Source organism: Atractosteus spatula, unplaced genomic scaffold (genome assembly GCF_055471065.1).
Source record: "Atractosteus spatula isolate fAtrSpa1 unplaced genomic scaffold, fAtrSpa1.hap1 Scaffold_175, whole genome shotgun sequence".
Taxonomy (NCBI): domain Eukaryota; kingdom Metazoa; phylum Chordata; class Actinopteri; order Semionotiformes; family Lepisosteidae; genus Atractosteus; species Atractosteus spatula.
The window spans coordinates 42,618-60,812 of record NW_028296736.1 but is presented as its reverse complement, the minus strand read 5'-3'; the positions used below and the strand labels follow the sequence as shown (position 1 = coordinate 60,812).

At 48.5% G+C, this 18,195-nt stretch overlaps 1 long non-coding RNA gene across 3 annotated transcripts; it reads left to right on the top strand.

Moving 5' to 3' along the window:
- The first annotated feature begins 859 nt into the window (after nucleotides 1-859).
- LOC148809051 (uncharacterized) lies at nucleotides 860-5,057 on the top strand. 3 transcript variants are annotated; one of them, XR_016087696.1, is made up of 5 exons: nucleotides 860-1,042; nucleotides 2,940-3,068; nucleotides 3,162-3,298; nucleotides 3,407-3,552; nucleotides 4,031-5,057. It is a non-coding gene; the product is annotated as an uncharacterized LOC148809051 (long non-coding RNA). The 3 variants fall into 3 exon arrangements; XR_016087695.1 differs by having other exon boundaries at nucleotides 3,407-5,057; XR_016087697.1 differs by having other exon boundaries at nucleotides 2,918-3,068; nucleotides 3,407-5,057.
- The last annotated feature ends 13,138 nt before the right edge of the window (nucleotides 5,058-18,195 follow it).

Sequence of the window (18,195 nt, the reverse complement as noted above, 5' to 3'; positions counted from 1 at the left end):
AGACTCTTATTGGACACACTGTATAGACACACACACACTCCTGTACAGACTCTTACTGGACACACTGTATAGACACACACACACTCCTGTACAGACTCTTATTGGACAGACTGTATAGACACACACACACACCTGTACAGACTCTTACTGGACACACTGTATCAACACACCAATTTACCAATATTTACTGCTTTATTTTCCCCTGTTGTGCAGCGCTGATCTGCATGTATGTTTGATTTGGAAATCCTGAAGCTCTTTTACGACCCTAAAGCATCTTTTCAATTGAAAGAGTGAATTGGAGAGAGAGAGTTGTGCTATGGTATTGTTATATTAATAAACGGGGTTACTGGAAAGTCAAGTTAGCCAGTACGATTTATTATTATTTTTATTTTTTTAACTTTTTATTAGTAAAACAAGAGGAAAAAGAGTACAAACAAGAGCGCATATAACATATCAGTTACATCGTCAGGGGTACATATTACAATGCAAATACACACTATAAAAAAGTTCAAACAGCAAATAAAGATAAGGTCCGCTCAGCTTTCATGTTTTTACATTTCGAAATCGTCTGTAAACACGCCTTTGCAGCTACTTCGAACTGTTCAAACACAGGACTCTTCCCAGATCGTTTCACTTTGTGTATACGACAACGTGCCAGTGTAAGTCCATTACAAGAGATACAAGCCAGTATTGTTTTAATGAGAATCACATGCGCTGGCGTCGCCTTAGGTACGTAAACCACATCTGTCCAATCAGGCCCAGGAATATCACCTGGACCCGCCCCCCTTGTTAGCGATTAGGCTTCCTGACGTCATAAAAGAGCGCCGGATGTTGTTCCCTCGTTGGGAATGTAGCAGGTGTGTTTGCTGTTTTGCGGTAGCGGCGGAATTTGTTCTGGCTCTTCTCTGCTGCCCTTTTCTACGACAGGCGAAGATCATAACCAGAGTCTCATGCTCAGCCGATATACCGGGTCACTCGACCTCGCTGTGGGCTTTGAAATGGGCGAGTTTCCGGCGGACGGGCGGCTGACCCGGCGTGAGCGGTGAGTATCCGGACACACGCTGACCGAGCCTCTCTAGAGCAGCACCGACACGTCCGCTTCCAAAAAGCGTCTGAAATAGTTTAGTACACGTTTCAGGGGTGTGACTGTGCGTGCTGCTCATGATAAAACATCCTTTTTTTAAGTAAGTGTTCTGCACATTGGTGGTGGTGGAGGGGAGTCCCCATTACCTGTAAAGCGCTTTGAGTGGAGTGTCCAGAAAAGTTTCCAGTTTCCAGAAAAGCGCTATATAAGTGTAAGCACTTATTATTAATTATAATTGTTATTCTCTGTGCGTTGAAGACCTTTGTTTCCAGTTTAGAGCTCCGTGATTTTAATGAGGAGCTTTTCTGACTGACTCCAGACACTGGATAATTTTGTTTAATGCCACTCTCCTGGGACAAGTGAGAAATGTTTTTTCTTTTGGAGGCAAGACATTGATTAGTCGCCTTAATATAGCGGAGATTAGTTCTGTGAGCTGACTTCAACCCTGCAGGCCTGTGTCTGTTCCCCTAGTTAATGGCAATAACGTCAATATTTATACTTCTTTGTTACAAACTGAATAAATCTTCTTATCTAATGGCTCAGTTCTGATTAGATAAAGATCACACCCACAGAAAGTGGGAGATGAGATTGTCTGATTTTACTAACTAAAAAAAGTATATGGAAATATTAAAAATGAGGAGATCCCCTGAAGAAGGCTTCACAGCTGAAATGTTGTATTCTTCTCAGCAGGGAATAATAATTACTTGTTCCTTTGCAGACTAAGCATGCTGACACAGCTCCCCACCTGAACTAAGATTAGGAGATGTTGTACTGTAACGGTTTATATGAAACATCTTAGTTTTAAACCATTTCTATTAACACATTTACAACTTATTTAAAAAACTTTGCAAGAGATGCAAGTGTAAAATTTGCATGTCCCCTTCTGAGCTTTTTGTGAGTCGCTCAATGCTTGGAGATCATTGAAGTTTGGTTCAGCACACTCTGCAGTTTCAGGCTGCGAAAGGGAGAAGCCATCTTGTCTGTGCTTGTGAGTATCACTCCCAGCTCTTAGTTACTCGAGGAGAGCTCCGCCAGCCCTGCGCAGGTGCAGTGTGATTCTCTCAGCCTTGTCCCCGGTGAGTGTGACGCAGGTGTGTCCCCCCAGGTCCGGGGAGCAGAGCTCGTTGGCTTCTCACTGAAACCCCAGAGTGCCCCTTGGGTAAAGTAACTGGGGTAGTGAGTTATCTGAAACAGGGGCTGAGGGGTTGATGAAGGAGAGGAGCGAACCCGCCTCAGTCTTGGGAACTGGAGCTGAGATGTTGACCTCCTGCTCTGGTGTTCCGGCTGCGTCTTCCTCCCATCCGGAGCAGTCTGGAAGATCTGGGAGAAGCCAACAGGAAGAAACTCCTCCTGGACCTCGACTCTGGGAGGAGCCCAGCGCCTGGACCCCCCCCCTCCTGAAGCCTCATGCTGACCAGGAGGAGGAGGAGCCCAGTGCCTGGACCCCCCTGAAGACTCTGGCTGACCAGGAGGAGGAGCCCAGCACCTGAACCCCCCTGAAGACTCAGGCTGACCAGGATGAGCCCAGGGTTGTCATCAGAACCATGAAACAATGTGAAGAAGTGGGAGAGAGCCTGTGGAGAGCACGCCTGTGTTTCTCCAGGACGGGTCACCAGAACAGCAGCTCTGGGCCGGAGCAGTCGGGACTCGGTGGAGCACAGGCTGCCTTCAGGCCTGTTTATTCGGGCAACACTGTACTCTTTGTCTGTTTCTTAAACCTGAGGCCACTACGGAAGATTGCTCAAAGGATTTTTTTGTAATGAGTATCATGTGTTACTCAGTGGAGTCTCCAGGTGTTGGTTTAAAACTCTGAGCTGTCCTGTTTCTTAATAGAGATGCTGGACGTGTCCCGCAGGTTCGCTCATACAGGGACACAGTCTGGAAGTCCTGATCCCTGATGGAGTCCGTGAGATCAGGGTGATCTCTCTCAGGAGTGTCCCACCTCTGTCCTGACCAGGCACAGCTGGGATTCTGGATCAGCCAGGTAGAGAATGGAGTTTGTTCACTGTGTGTGGTTCAGGGTGATGTGTGGGGTCATGCGATGTGATTTTCCGTCTTCTTTATATTGTCTCTGCAGGTGCTGCTGTGTGGGCTGTGGTCTCTGGAGGAGCCAAGCTCAGAGCAGTCGGACTCGGGGACACAGTCACCCTGCCCTGTGACCTCAGACTCCGAGACGACACCACCTGCTTGAGAAAGCAGACCCTGTCTGTGGGGGTAATGGCTTATAAAAACCCTATACAGCAGCAGAATGACCCCTCTGACCGCAAGAAGAGATTGGACTGGTGCTGCAGGCTGTCTGATCTTCCTACTTGTGTTTTACAGGAAAGGAAGAGCCTACCCCTGACTTGAACTCTGAGCCCTGCCCAGCCTGACAGGAGATCGCAGCACGAGTGAGTCTGATCTTCACCCTGTTCTCTGCTCTCCTTCTGCATGTCTCCACTGGCTCAGTCACGGAGCAGGAGAGAGAGGTGAGTGAGGCGCACCTGTCCTGTTTATACAGTCTAGAGACACACCTGACCTGTATTTATACAGTCTAGAGGCACATGGTCTAGAGACACACCTGACCTGTGTTTATACGGTCTAGAGACGCACAGTGCAGGGACACACCTGACCTGTATTTCAAAGAAGAAGGTTGTGAGTTTGGATGTGGAAGTGATGACTGTCTGATACCCTTGAGCTCTGGGGCACAGTGGAAGCAGGTCTTGTCACCGACAGTGTTAATGACGTCTCACTTGTTTCAGTTTAAGTGAAAGATTTGTCAAATATGCAGTTAGACAGGGCTGAGAACTACTTCAGTGTCCGGTTTATTCTGGACGTAGATTTGAGCTTTGACAGTGTAGAAATGACGATTTTGACCATATGATGTTAATCCTAATATCTGACCAAGTATGAATACGTAAATAAAGCTTTTTGTTATTGTCGTTCATCTCCGATCCTCCTCACAAGTCCACGAGATTCCCTGGAAAACACAGACAGAAGTTCGGACCAGATCAGCGGAAGTCTGCAGGAGTCACTTAATGAAGGGACCGCTTTGTACCAAAACAACTGAAAACCTGACAGAATTAATGAGGACTCCTTTTCTTGGATATTCTCTGTACTTGTTAACCACTAAACCAGACAGTCTCTCCAGTCTGTTTACTGAATAATTAGTTCATTGGCCTATTTCCCATGCTGGGAATGCACTGGGATGGTTAGTCACTAAACCAGTCAGTCTCTTTCCTGAATATTTTTTTGTGTTGCATAGTGAGTTTACTGCTTAGTCATTGCAATGTTTAGTCACAGCCCAGTCTTTGTCCCGAATATTTACTATTTTATTCACTGTACTGGTTAGTCACTGGGATTGGTAGTCACAGTACTAAGTAATCCCTAACAGGTATTCACTGTACTGGCCTGTCAGTGTGATTGGTATTTGTTGTAATGGATAATTACTTAATCACTATACTTTGTATTCACTGTGTAACTGTAACAGATGAGCACTGTAATGATTATTCTCTGTGACCGATAGGCCCTGTACTGGGTATTCACTGTCACAGATAACTGTCTGTGTTGGAAATTCACAGTAATGGTTTACAAGATATTCCCTGAAATGGTAAGTCACTACGCTTGTTCGTGTCTTTGCTTATTTATTTTATTAAATGGTCACTGTAATGGTTGGACACTAAACCAGTCACTGTCTTTTAGGAATAATTGTCTCTTCACTCTGCTGGGTGTTCACAGAAATGGCTGCACACAAAAACGGTCACTCTGTTTTGTGAATGATTATTGTACTACATAGTCACTGTTCTGGGTATTCACTGGGATGGTGAGGGGAGTGGGGGTAGTGTCACTGGGATTGGTAGTCACTATGCTAAGTAATCACTGTAAAAGATTTACTGTAGTGGCTTGTCACTGTAATACATAATGATTCATTCACTATACCTTGTATTCACTGTGGTTTGTACTGAGTGTTCACTGAAATAAATGTCTGCACACAAATAGTCAGTCTATTTCATTAATAATTGTATTACATAGTCACTGTGCTGGGTATTCACTGGATTGGTGAGTCACTAAACCAGTGGGTCTCTCTGTGCTCACTGTAATGGTGAGAGGAGTGGGGTACCAGACAGCTGAAGCCAAAGAACATTCCTGTGTGACACTGAACATGCTCAACCGGAATCTGTGGGATCCTGATAGAGGAAAAGTCAAGAGGAAGGACAGACGCCCCAACATCGGAGCTCTCTCCCAGTCGGACACCAGGAGCCCTGATGCCCTCATCCTCTCCCATCGGCTCCATCTCTCCGGTCGTCTCGTCTGGACATCGGGCTCCAGGATCTCGGGGAAGGTTCCCTCCTCCCAGCCCGGCTCAGGCCTGAGGAGTCTGGAAGATCTGGGAGAAGCCAACAGGAAGAAACTCCTCCTGGACCTCGACTCGGGGAGGAGCCCAGCGCCTGGAGACCCAAGGGTGTCAAATTAATGAAGGTGGGGGTTGTCACCTGAATGAGGTGAGGAAGGGGAGAGAGAGCCTGTGGACAACACACCTGTGTTTCTCCAGGACGGGTCTCCAGAACAGCAGCTCTGGACCGGAGCAGTCGGGACTCGGTGGAGCACAGGCTGCCTTCAGGCATGTTTATTCCCACCAGACACAGCTCCTGCAGGAGGAACCTGACCCTGCAGGGAGGCTGTGGGACAGGTGGGGAGGGACTGGGAATGTGGGAGCTGCCCCCCGTGTTGGGAAACAGGATCAGGCAGCCAGGGGTGAAGTGGGGCAACACTGTACCAGGCTGGAGAGGGCACCCCCAGACCTGCAGGTAGAGGACAAGAGGATGTTCTTGACTGGTCAGTACAGGAGGGGCCAGGGTACCCCATCAGCACTGAAGGGCACGAGGTGCCAGGCAGGTGAGTGCAGACCAGGTGAGTCCTTCACTGGCTGTCCCTCGCAGGTGACGCTGGTCCTGCATGATCGGTGCTGATCGGACCAATCTGGGATCCACAGACTGAGGGGACAGAGCAGGAGTCGTCTTGGGGAGACATCCAGGTTGTCCTGATCTCCTGCCTGCTGGAGCCTGTGAGGATGACCATGATGACGAAGAGCTGCAGGTGACCCTGAATCAGGCTGCTCCTTAGAGACTAGCTCCTCCTAGTGGGGCTCCAGGGGGTGACCCTCAGGGCTGTGTCCTGACCTCCTGCTGTCTCTCGCCCACAAGAACCTGGTCAGTGTGCTGTTGACACTACACTCTCGAACCCGAGTCCAACACCAGCCTCCAGCACGAGCACAAGGTCAGGTTAGTCCTGTCACTCCTGTGTCACACTCAGGGCATGAACACACAACCCTACTAGTGAGAGAGGAGAACCTGCACTAACTTATGAAGTTACTAGCATTGATATTGGAGCCTGGTGAAGTAGTTATTCTTGAATTAAAATAAGTCAACTAATATTTTTACTATTAGCAGCACTATTATCGGAAGCAGTATTATTGTTTTCAGTAGCAGTACTTGTAATAGAAGCAGTGTTGCTGTTTTTTTTTCCAAGAGGACACTAGTAAGAGAAACAGTTCTACTGTGCTTTTCAGCAGAAACGCTGGTGATAGAAGCAGTACTCTTGTCACCTGTATGTAATATGTATGACACCACCATCAGGACTGGCACAGAGAGCTCAGACATGACTCTGCTCTGTTAGTTGTGAAAGAATCCACACAGCTCCTCTGTGCTGAGTGATGTTGTGTAGTTATTGTACAGCTGTAATAGTTAAGGTCAGGTTTTCTCTCCATCTTGAGTGACAGGTGAACGCTGGGCTGAAGACAGATGACCAGGCACAGAGAGACTGCAGAGCCAGACTGCTGCCCTCAGACACACGAACCAGCTGTCACAGCTGTGCAGCCTACAGCAGCGTGTCCTGGGATGGAGGTGGGATGCTCTCTCCTGGCTCTTTTCCCTTTGCCATATTCCAGTAAGTCTGGCAGCTGACACTGGGAAGACCTGTATGTATGAGGATTAAACCCTCTCCTGTTTTCTCTTCCCTAATTTTCAAGGCTGTCCAGAGGCTGCCAGTGGGAAGACAGGTATGGCTGGGAGTTGGGATAGAGGCTGGTTACCCTCTCCTGTGTTTCTTTTCCTTAATTTTCCTGGATGTCCAAAAGAATTGACAGTGGGAAGATGGAGTGGAAGGGGATTCGGAATGGAGGTGGGAATCCAATTTTTTTTCCCAGCCAGTGGGAAGACCACTGTGGATTGAGTGTTGGGATGGAGGTTGATGCTCTGTCCTGGTGTTAATTTCTGTAGTCTTCCAGAATGTCCAATGGGAAGATGGGCTGTCCAGTGGCAGACAGTGGGAAGACGACGGGCTGTATGAAGATTGAACCCTCTCCTGTTTTCTTTTCCTTAACTTTCCAGGATGTCCAGGGGCAGACAGTGGAGAGACAAGTATGGCTGGGATAGAGGTTGGATGTTCTCTCCTGTAATCGTTTCCCTGATTTTCTAGGATGTCCATAAAATTGACACTGGGAAGATGGGTATGGAGGAGGAGTTGGAATGGAGGTTGATGTTCTCTCCCGTCTCTTCCCTAATTTTCCAAGATGTCCAGAGGCTGCCAGTGGGAAGACTGGTATGGTTGGGATAGAGATTGGATGCTCTCTCCTTTAATCTTTCCTACTTTTCTAGGATGTCCAGAAAATGTAAACCCTCTCCTGTATTTTCCCTTGTTTTCTAGGATGTCCAGAGGCTGCCAGTGGGAAGATGGGTATGGCTGGAAGTTGGGATAGAGGTTAGATGCTCTCTCCTGTAGTCTTTTCCCTTATTTTCTAGGATGTCCTTAAAATTGACAGTGGGAAGACGAGTATGGAAGGGGAGTTGGAATGGAGGTTGGATGCTCACTCCTCTTTTCCCTAATCTTCCAGTGTCCAGAGGCTGCCAGTGGGAAGGTGGGTATGGATGAGGTGTTGGGGTTGACATTGGACTGTATTTTCCTGAATTGGCCAGAGGCTGCCAGTGGTAAGACGGGAATGGATGAAGATTGAACCCTCTTCTGTATTCTTGTTCCCTAATTTTCCAGGATGTTCTGAGGAAGACAGTGAAGACCAGTGTGGATGAAGGTTGATGCTCTGTCCTGTGTTCATTGCTGTAGTTTTCCAGAATGTCTTGAGGCTGCTAATGGGAAGATGGGTATGGCTGGGAGTTGGGATAGAGGTTGGTTACCCTCTCCTGTAATCTTTTCCCTAATTTTCCAGGATGTCCAAAATAATTGACAGTGGGAAGATGGATTTATAGGTGGGAAGATGGATTGGAGTTCAGATGCCATCTAGGATGTCCAGGAAACAGCCAGAGGCAAGACTAGTGTGGATGGAGGTTGACGCTCAGTCTTGTTCATTTCTGTAGTTTTCCAGAATGTCCAGTGGCGGACAGTGGGAAGACGGGTATGGATGAGGAGTTGGAATGGAGGTTGGAAGTTCACTCTAGTCTCTTTTCCCTAATTTCTGTAGTCCAGAGGCTTCCAGTGGGAAGATGGGTATGAAAGAGGTGTTGGGGTTGACACTGGACTCATTGGACTGTATTTTCCTAAATTGTCAAGGCTGACAGTGGGAGGACAGGTATACATGAAGATTGAACCCTCTCCTGTGTTCTTGTTCCTTAATTTTCCAGGATCTTCTGAGGAAGACAGTGGAGAGAGGGGTATGGATGTGAAGATGGAGTCGGGGTTGGGTGCTGTCTCCTGTGTTTTTTCCCTACTTTTCCATGGTGTCCAGAGAAGTCAGTGGGAACACCAGTGTGGATGGAGGTTGATGCTCAGTCCTGTGTTCATTTCTCTAGTTTTGCCAGAATGTCCAGAGGCTGACAGTGGTAGACTGGGTGACAGTGGGAAGACCAGTGTGGATGAGGAAGACAGAATGGGGGTTGATGGTCTCCTGCTCTCCGAGTTCATACACCAAAGTGTCAGGGGTCAAAGGTCAAGATGGACTCCAATGCAGGGGCAGACAGAGGGAGGACCAGTGTGGATGGAGGTTGATACTCTGTCCTGTGATCATTTCTGTAGTTTTCCCAGAAAGTCCAGTGGCTGACAGTGGGAAGATGGGTATGGATGAGGTGTTGGGTTTGACATCGGACTGTATTTTCCTTATTTTTCCAGGTTGTCCAGTGGGAAGACAGGTATGGTTGGGAGTTGGCGTGGAGGTGAGAAGCTCTTTCCTGTCTTTTTCTTCCTCCTTGTTGGTCTCTGTGACGTCTCTTGAGCTGTGTGCCTTTCTCTCAGTCCAGCTGCTTGTGCTCTGTAAAACACTACACTTCTGCAGTATTAAACAGGGCTTTTTGACTGTGGATTGCAGGTTTGATTCCAGAGGGGACACAGTCCTGTACCCCAGAGTGAGGTACTTTGCTCAGATGGACTGTTCTGATCATGGTTATCAGTGGCTGAACTGTAGGGAGTGGAGTGCTGACAATGGTGTACTCAATTCTCAAGAGTATTGTACCTTAATACACTGACACGTCTGTGTGTTGAACTTTCAACGTACTGAGCTTTGTTACTCAATGATATAGACCAGGGTGCTGAAGTCTTTCCTATATAATTCTTGAACACCCAAACCTGTGTATGTACTCGCATCTCCACTGAGCATTAATACTGGTAATCCTCACACTTGTATAAGTAACTCTCTCCTGTCCTGAGCTTTAATTCTCAATGACAGACCTGTGTGCTGAGCTATCCTGTGGACTGTGCTGTAATACTGAAACCAGGGTGCTGAACTTGTACTTAATTTAATTCTCACATTGACACACGAGTGCTGAACTCACCTTTACTGTGCTTTCATACTCAAGTGTGTACTGACCCCTCATGTGGACTGGACTATCATACTTAAACCAGTGTGGTACACCTGTGTGCAAAACTCACCTTTACTGTGCTTTTAATACTCAAACCTCTGCGCTCGGCTCTCACCTGGACTCCACTAAAATACTTATTAAACCACTGTGCTGATCCCTAACTTGTGAGTGAGCTTTAATATTCAGCGACGTGTATGCTGAACCTTCATCTGTAGTGTACTTCAATACTCAAATCTGTGTGCTACCCTGTGAGAGTTAATACTTACTGACACACCTGTGTGCTTCAATCTCGCCTTCTTATAGCTTTTTTTAATGCTCAAATCTGGTGAGTAAACCCTCACCTGGACTGTACTAAACTACTTAAACCAGGGTGCTGAACTCTCCCTTGTACTGAACTGGAATACTCAGTGATGCACCAGTTTGTCGAACCTTCACCTGCAGTGTACTTGAGTACTCAAGTCTGTGTGCTGAGCTGTCAACTGTACTATTAGAGTACCCAGCCCTGTGTGCTGAACTGTACTGTGTTGTAATGCTCAGACTTGTACTGAACTTCAATATTCACTGACATGCCTCTATGCTGAACCTTGTAGTGAACTCAAGATTGTACTGCGCTTCAATACTCAGTGACACCAGTATGGTGAACTTTCACCTGCCGTTTTCTCTAATACTCGAATCTGTGTGCTACACTCTTGCCTTTACTGGGGTTTAATACTTAATGACACGTCTGTATAATTTGCTTTCACCGTTTTTAATTTAATGTTTTAATACTCAAATCTGTGTGGTCAGCTCTCACCTGGACACTACTAAAAATAACTGGTACTTTTTTCTGTTTTAATACTGAAACCTGTGTTCTGAACTCTCGTCTGCAGTGAGCTTTAATACAAAACTGTGCTTCATTGTCGTCTGTAATGAGTGATAATACTCAAACCAGTACACTAAATTCTAGCCTTTTCTGTGCTTTAATACTCAAATCTGTGTTCAGCTCTCACTTGGACTGTACTAAACTACTTCAAGCAGTGTGCTGATCCCTTGCTTGTACTGAAATTTAATACTCACTGACACAACTGTCTGTTGAACCTTCACCTGCAGTGTTGTAATACCCAGATGTTTATGCTAAACTGGCAGCTGTCCTATTGGGATACTCAGCCCTGTGTGATGAACTGTAACCTGTACTGTGTTGTAATAGAGATGTGGACTCACAGCAGACTGGTACTATTTTGCTCTGCTCAGAGTTGTGTACTGGCCTTCAATGGTGAAAACTGCCCAGTTCATCACTGGGGTTGCCCTCCCTACTCTACTGGACACTTTTGACAGACGGGGCTTGAGGAAAGCTTTAGGCATCATCAAAGACCCCACACACCCCAGCTACAGCCTCTATGACCCTCTACCATCTGGACAACGGTACCGGAGCATTCGGGCCTGGACTACCAGACTGGGAGACAGGGCGGGGGTAAAAACTATCGAACTACTGAACTCCCAGCCTCTCTCACTCTCCTCTCAGCTAGGAGCTGAGCCTCACCTTCTCTTACCACAAACCCAAACACACCTTCCATGTCAGAAAGCTCCCTCCCCATCATTTCTATCCTTTTATTTCATTCTGTTGTATCTTTTTGCTCACTGCTTGTTGTCTTTCTTTTAATATACAATTGTATTGTTTATTTTTTTTGTACTGCTTATCATCCAAGAGCTAGCTAAATAGCATTTTGTTATCCCTTATACCTGTATGCGAGTATAATGACAAACATGACTTGAATCCTCCGTGTTAAACCAGTAGGCTGACCTTTTGACCTGCAGTGATCTTTATAATACTCACGGCAGGGTGCTGAACTCTCATCATCTTTTCTTTTTAAACAGGTGGACTGGACTCTAATAGTGTGGCTGGACTCTCACTTGTAGCTGAGCTGTAATCCACAGAGACATGGCTGTAGCCTGAACCTTCATCTGTAAGTTACTTTAATAGTTGAGTCTGTGTGCTACACTCACCTTCACTCGGTTTCAGTACTCAATGACACACCTGTGTGCTTTACTCTCACTTGATTATAATTATAATTACTCAAATGTGTGCTCCCCTCTTACCTGGACTGTACTAAACTACTTCACCCTGTGTGTTGAACTCTCCCTTGTACTGGATGTTAAATCTCAGTGACACAGCTGTTTGTTGAGCCCTCACCTGCAGTGTTTTAATAGTCAGATCTGTGGAATGAGCTGTACTGGGCCAATGCTCAGCCCTGTGTCCTGTACTGTTGTAAGACTGAGCCGAGTGTGTTGAACTCTCACCTGTATTCTGTAATACTCAGCCCTGTGTACTGTACTGTGCTGTAATACATGGACTGCTGTACTGAACTGTGATTGTACACTGTTGTAACAGTCTTCCTCTCTCCTGTAGTTCACTGTAACATTCAGACTTTAGTCTGGAACTGTCACCTGTAATCTAGTGTCATACCCTGACTTGTCTACTGTACTGTTGTCACCTGTAGTGTTTTGTAATATCCTGCCATGTGTACGGATTTACAATGTAATAACCCCCTCGTGTACCAAACTATCACCTGTAATCTATTGTAATTCCCTGACTTGTCTACTGTACTGTGATGTCAACTGTATGGTGTTGTAATACCCAGCCATGTGTACTGTCCTATAATGTAATAACCAGTTCAGTGTACCACTCACCTGTGCTAATAGTCAGACATCTGTATGCTGTTGTCATGTTAAATGTTTCCTAGATTGTTGTATTACTCAGCCCTGTGTGGTGTAGGGGGATGTGAATGGTCACTTGTATTGTTGTAGGACCCAGCTCTGTCTGCTGTATGACAGTGTAATAAACATACCGGTGTGTCAAACTGTCCCCTGTGCTCTAGTGTAATACTCAGTCCTGTGTGCTGTACTCTCATGTTAATTGTTACCTATATTGTAGTAATACCTAGACCTGTAGTGTACGGTGATGTGAACTGTCACTTGTACTGTTGTAATGCCCTCTGTGTTGTACGATAGTGTAATGAGAGCAGTAGGCCAAACTGTCGCCTGTAATCTAGTGTGAGATCCTGATCTCTCTTGTACTGTGATGTCACCTGTATGGTGCTGTAATACCAGCCATGTGTACTGTACTATACTGTAATAACCTGTTCAGTGTACCAAACTGTTACCTGTACTCTCGTGTGATCCGCAGCCCTGGGTACTGTGGTGTTATGTTAAATGTTACTTGTCTTGTAATACCCAGACCTCTGTACTGTATGGGGATGTGAACTGTTACTTGAGTGATGTAAGAGTCAGCTCTGTTGTATGATGGTGTAAGTAGAGCAGTGTGCCAAACTGTCACCTGTAATCTAGTGTAATACCCTGACTTGTCACCTGTATTGTGTTGTAATAGACTGCCATGTGAACTATACTACACAATAACAACCTGACCTCTCTACTGGTCAATGTGGACTCTTGTACTGTGTATGAACCCTGGGCCCTCTCTCTAGTAATCTAATGTAATACTCATAGTTAATACAAAGTGTTACTAATACACTACTGTAACCTTTAGCCTTGTCTATCATGTGCACTGTTATCTCTATTGTGCTTTAAGAGTGGAAGTTGTGGACTGTAGTACTTGACCCAGAAGCCCAACAGCTCCTCTGTCCTATTCAGCTCACTGTTGTGTATCTGCAGGTGGACTCTCACCTGTACTGTATTGTAACATTCCTGCCTCTGCCCTGTTCTCTTTTAAAAATGGTTGACCTGTGTCCTGAGCTCTTACTAGTGTTGGTGTAACCTCCCCCTGTGACCACACACACCAGTATGGTGCCATCATGGACGAAGTTGGGGGTTGATCTTCTTCCTCTAGTGAGCTCAAGTTCTTAAAGATGGACCCAAGTTGGTGCTGAACTGTCTTGTGTTCTGTTAGACTGGGCTGAACCTCGCCCTCAAGTTCAGAACTGCCGTATCCTGAATTAACAGAGGTAAGCTGAGGGGAGGTTATTGTACACGTGTGTGCGTGTGTGCGTGCGTGTGTGTGTGTGTGTGTGCATCAGTGGCTGTAGTCCTGCTCTACTCCTGGGCTGTGCTTGGCGTTTGTGGGCTTCACAGGAGGTAGGTCTGGTTTGGGAAATGTAGCCTCTGTCATCCTGAGTTGTGCACAAACATGCTCCCCCTGTAGCTGAAGGCCAAGAGAGCTGCCTGCCCTGGGCCTCGGGTCAGTAAGTCGAGGTGAGTGAGGATATTAATCCAGCTGCTGCCTGTGCTCATGAGAGACAGGGGGAGAGCTGGAGTTCCTCAGTGCTCAAGAGTAAAGAGGTGAAACCCCTGGGCCAGGACCCGCACTGAGCCAGGGGTAAGGAGGTGAGTCTGGGGGTTTCCTGAGGGCAGAGGCTGCTGTGTCTTCTGTCAGTATGACATCCTACCTGTTTCAGATTGAAGACTCCTCAGTTACTAATTCATGTCTAAAGGGCTGCAGCACTTCTCTCATGCAGAAGTTACCCGAGGGGGGGAGCTGAGGTGCAGTAACAGCTGTGCTCCAGCAGATGGCAGTGTGGGCAGGAGAGGAGGTTCAAGAGTCCAGGTTTTTTTTTTGTGCCATCTACCACAACCCTAGTGGAATTCTTACTTGCTCAGCTGTACCCAATGACACAAGAGGGAAAAAAAGTCCCCTGCCACAGAGCCACTCACTCTGCTTTCTCTTCAATCTAATGCATCACCTTGCTCTTGGTGCAGTCATCCACTCCAGGCTGGACTGGTCTTACAGGGGGAGATACAGGTGGGGCAGTGTTAGTGTGTAAAATGGGCCAAGGCAGGGGTACGGTCTCACCCCTCTGCTACTCTCTCACTGGGACTGTCCTGCTGCAGGACTTCATGAACTACACTTCCCAGCAGGCCGTGAGGACAATTGTGGCCAATAGGCTGCCTCCCCTGGGTTGATAAGGTGCAGGTGTTGTCAGTTGAAGCCTGCAGCCAGTGTATATAATGAGGAGCTCACACAAGAGAGAGCTCAGAGACTGGTTGAACTCCTGCAGAGGGCTGGAGACTGGAGGTGCAAGTTCATACATTCTGTGGGTTTGTCACTGGGAAGGAAGAGGTTAAAGAGCAGGGAAACGCTGAAGCTGTGCTGAAGGAATATATATTGATCAACAAACTGGGTTATTTTTACTAAGATAGTTTTGTAACTCACTCTGCCCGCTGTCAGTTTTGCTGCTTTGTGACGCTCCAGCTCATAGCGTGACAAACTTCACTGTGACTCTACGATGGTCCTGGTCACAACTGCAGGACCCAGACTGCAGTCGAGCTCTGTCAGCTGACCAGCTGCAGAAACAGGATTGGTCAGGTGACATTTAAAAGGCAGGAAGTGGAGTCTCCCAGTTTTGCTGCAGCCAGAGCAGTGAGTGGAGGAAGGAGCTGCTGGAGAAGAAAGACCAGTTCACAGCTCTGTGTCCTTCCCAGCACAACCCCCTGCTCTCCTACAGTCAGGGCCAGTGTTTCATCTCTCTCACTTCCACAGGGCTCAGCAGGACTGGTTTGCTTTGGACATCTTTTAAATAAGATCTTGGATATTGTGCATGTACTCTACTCCATAGTGCTCCTGTTTGTCATTGATGGACAGTGGAAGTTTGCTGGTGACCCTGTGGTAACTCACAGATTCTCCCCTCAGGAGGATCAGTACTGGCCCAGGCTGACCAGAAGAAACTCAGTTGTTTTTCAGCTCAGAGGGGACAGGAGACCTGTCCTGTCCCAGTGTCCAGTTGACAGCCCCACTCCCCCTCCAGGTGAGAGACAGGTGGACAGCTCTCAGCACAAACACTTTCAGAGCCACAAGGTAAGGAAACTGCTCTTTATTCACAGTTTGGGATAAAGTAGTCCAGAAACCACAAGACAAACCTCTAGTTCTTCTCTGAGCTCTAGGTAGATGTGCAATCAGCTTCACAGCAGGTCTTTGTGAAGACGGGCAGACTCCCAGCTCCCAGGCTCAGCAGTCAGACCTCCTCCCCCGACACAGCTCAGCTCTGCAGCTCTTCCCTCCTGCTCTGCTCAGCACAACTGCTCTCTGTCCCCAGCAGCACCAGACTGAAGGCCTCCCCTCCTGCCTTTTAACTGTCTCCCCACCAATCGTCTTCCACCAATTAGGCAGGTGATTATAGGCAGCAGGTTGTTCTCCTGGGCCTCGTTGGGGATGAAGGTCAGACCAGCACCACTGTCTTGCCTGAACCCACTGGGCTCTTACAGTGTGGAAATCGAGTGGTTTGGGAGAGGCCTGTGACGGGAAGGTGAAGTGGTTTTTGTGGGTCTTTCTGATCCCATATTGTTGTTAAACCTTTGCTGAAGTTTGTTTTGGGTCTCAGGATTAACCTTGCTGGATGTCCTACAGGCTCACCCTCCTCATCCTCTGTTGGGGCTCAGTTGTTCCTGAAATCAATAAAAATAAACCCAATTCAACTAGGAAAACTGTGTGATTAGTTTTCCAGGATGAGTAAAAGCATAAATGTTAAAAAATGCAGAGAGAAAATAAACAGGTCATTTTTCAGAGGCTTTGATCCCACAGCCCCAGAGTTAGAAACCCAGAGCTCTTCCACTGAGCCACAGTCTCTCTGTGAATCTGGGGCTCCTGTGTGCTCTTGGTTTTCCCAGCTCAGGGTTCGAGACTGAGGGATAAAAGACAGACCGAATAACCTCTCCATCAGAACAGGAGCCAGTGGAGGAGTGGAGATGGTGCAGAGCTCCTGAGCCCAAGGTTGCAGGTTCAAGTCCTGGCTAAGAACTGAGGTGGGTTTGCAGTGTGGTTCTCCCCAGCAGTGACATGGGTGAGAAGTAAAAGCCCACAGCTCTCGTGTCTTTATTTATCACCGTGTTACTGTTCACAAGAATTAAATTAACAAAAGCTCCATGTTCTTCCAGGATTTGAACCCACAACCTCCAGGCAGAAGTCCAGAGCTCTTCCCCTGAGCCACAGTGTGTCTTTGTAGGTCTGGGGCTCCTGTGGGCTCTTGGTCTTCTTCCCAGGTCAGGGCTGAAACGGAGGGATAAGAGCTGGACCGAATCCCTCTCCCCTTGGGCCTGGAGCAGGTGGAGGAGTGGAGACGGTGCTGTGCTCATGACCAGGAGGTTGTGGGTTCAAGACCTGGCTGATCCCTGGTAAGTAAACTGAGGTGAGTATGTGGGCAGGATGATGGGGAGGGGCTATTACTGGGGGGTAGTGGGGGGGTGGAGGAGGCAGAGCAGGGCCAGGGGGAGGGGCAGCTAGTGGGGGGTGGGCTAGGAAGGGTAGAGCAGGGTAGCTGCTAGGTTAGGCAGGGGGGTAGTGGGTGGTTAGGGAAGAGTAGAGGGAGGGGTAGTGAGTGGGTAGAGTAGGGTAGAGCTAGGTTAGACAGGTGGATAGGGGGGTAGAAGGTAGAGTAGCACTAGGGGGAGGGGTGAGTAGAGTAGGGCTGGTGTAGGTGGAGAGGGGAGGAGGAGTGGCAGGTGGCCTGGGCCTGAGGGGACAGGAGGAGGAGTTGGGAGGGGGGCCCAGGCTGGGGCAGGTAGAGAAGGGCAGTGTAGAGGCAGGCAGGTGGAGGAGGAGTGGCAGGTGGCCTGGGCCTGAGGAGGAGTTGGGAGGGGGGCCCATGGTGGGAGGGGGGGGCTGCCAGGGGCAGGTAGTGGAGGGGTAGGCAGGCAGGCAAGGAGAGGTGAGGGAGGAGGAGGGGCAGGTGGCCTGGGCTGGAGGGGGCAGTGTGGAGGAGGAGCTGGGAGGGAGGGAGGGAGGCAGGCCCAGGCCAGGGTAGGAGAGGGGGGGGTAGGTGAGAGCAGGTGGGTGGAGTGAGGAGTGAATGGGGAGGGGCAGGAGCTTGGGAGGGGGTGACAAGGACCAGGTCAGTGGGGGTGAGGAGATGGCAAAACTTTTGAAGTTTTCTGATAAGCATGGCATCCTCCTCCCTGGGGGGGGGGGGAATTTTTTTAGCACTAGCACTTATCCCTCTATCCCCTTTCCAACTCCTCCACCCCAGGCCACCTTCCACCTCCACTCTAGCTGCCCCTCACCCCTCCTCTCCTCACCTCACTCCACCCACCTGGCCCCAGCCCTACCTACCTCCCCCTACCCTGGCCTGGGCCTCCCTCCCAGCTCCTCCTCCAACACTGCCCCCTCCAGCCCAGGCCACCTGCACCTTCCTCCTCCCTCACCTCTCCTTGCCTGCCTGCCCCTCCACTACCTGCCCCTGGCAGCCCCCCCCTCCCACCATGGGCCCCCCTTCCCAACTCCTCCTCCACCTGCCTGCCTCCACACTGCCCTTCTCTACCTGCCCCAGCCTGGGCCCCCCTCCCAACTCCTCCTCCTGTCCCCTCAGGCCCAGGCCACCTGCCACTCCTCCTCCCCTCTCCCCCTAC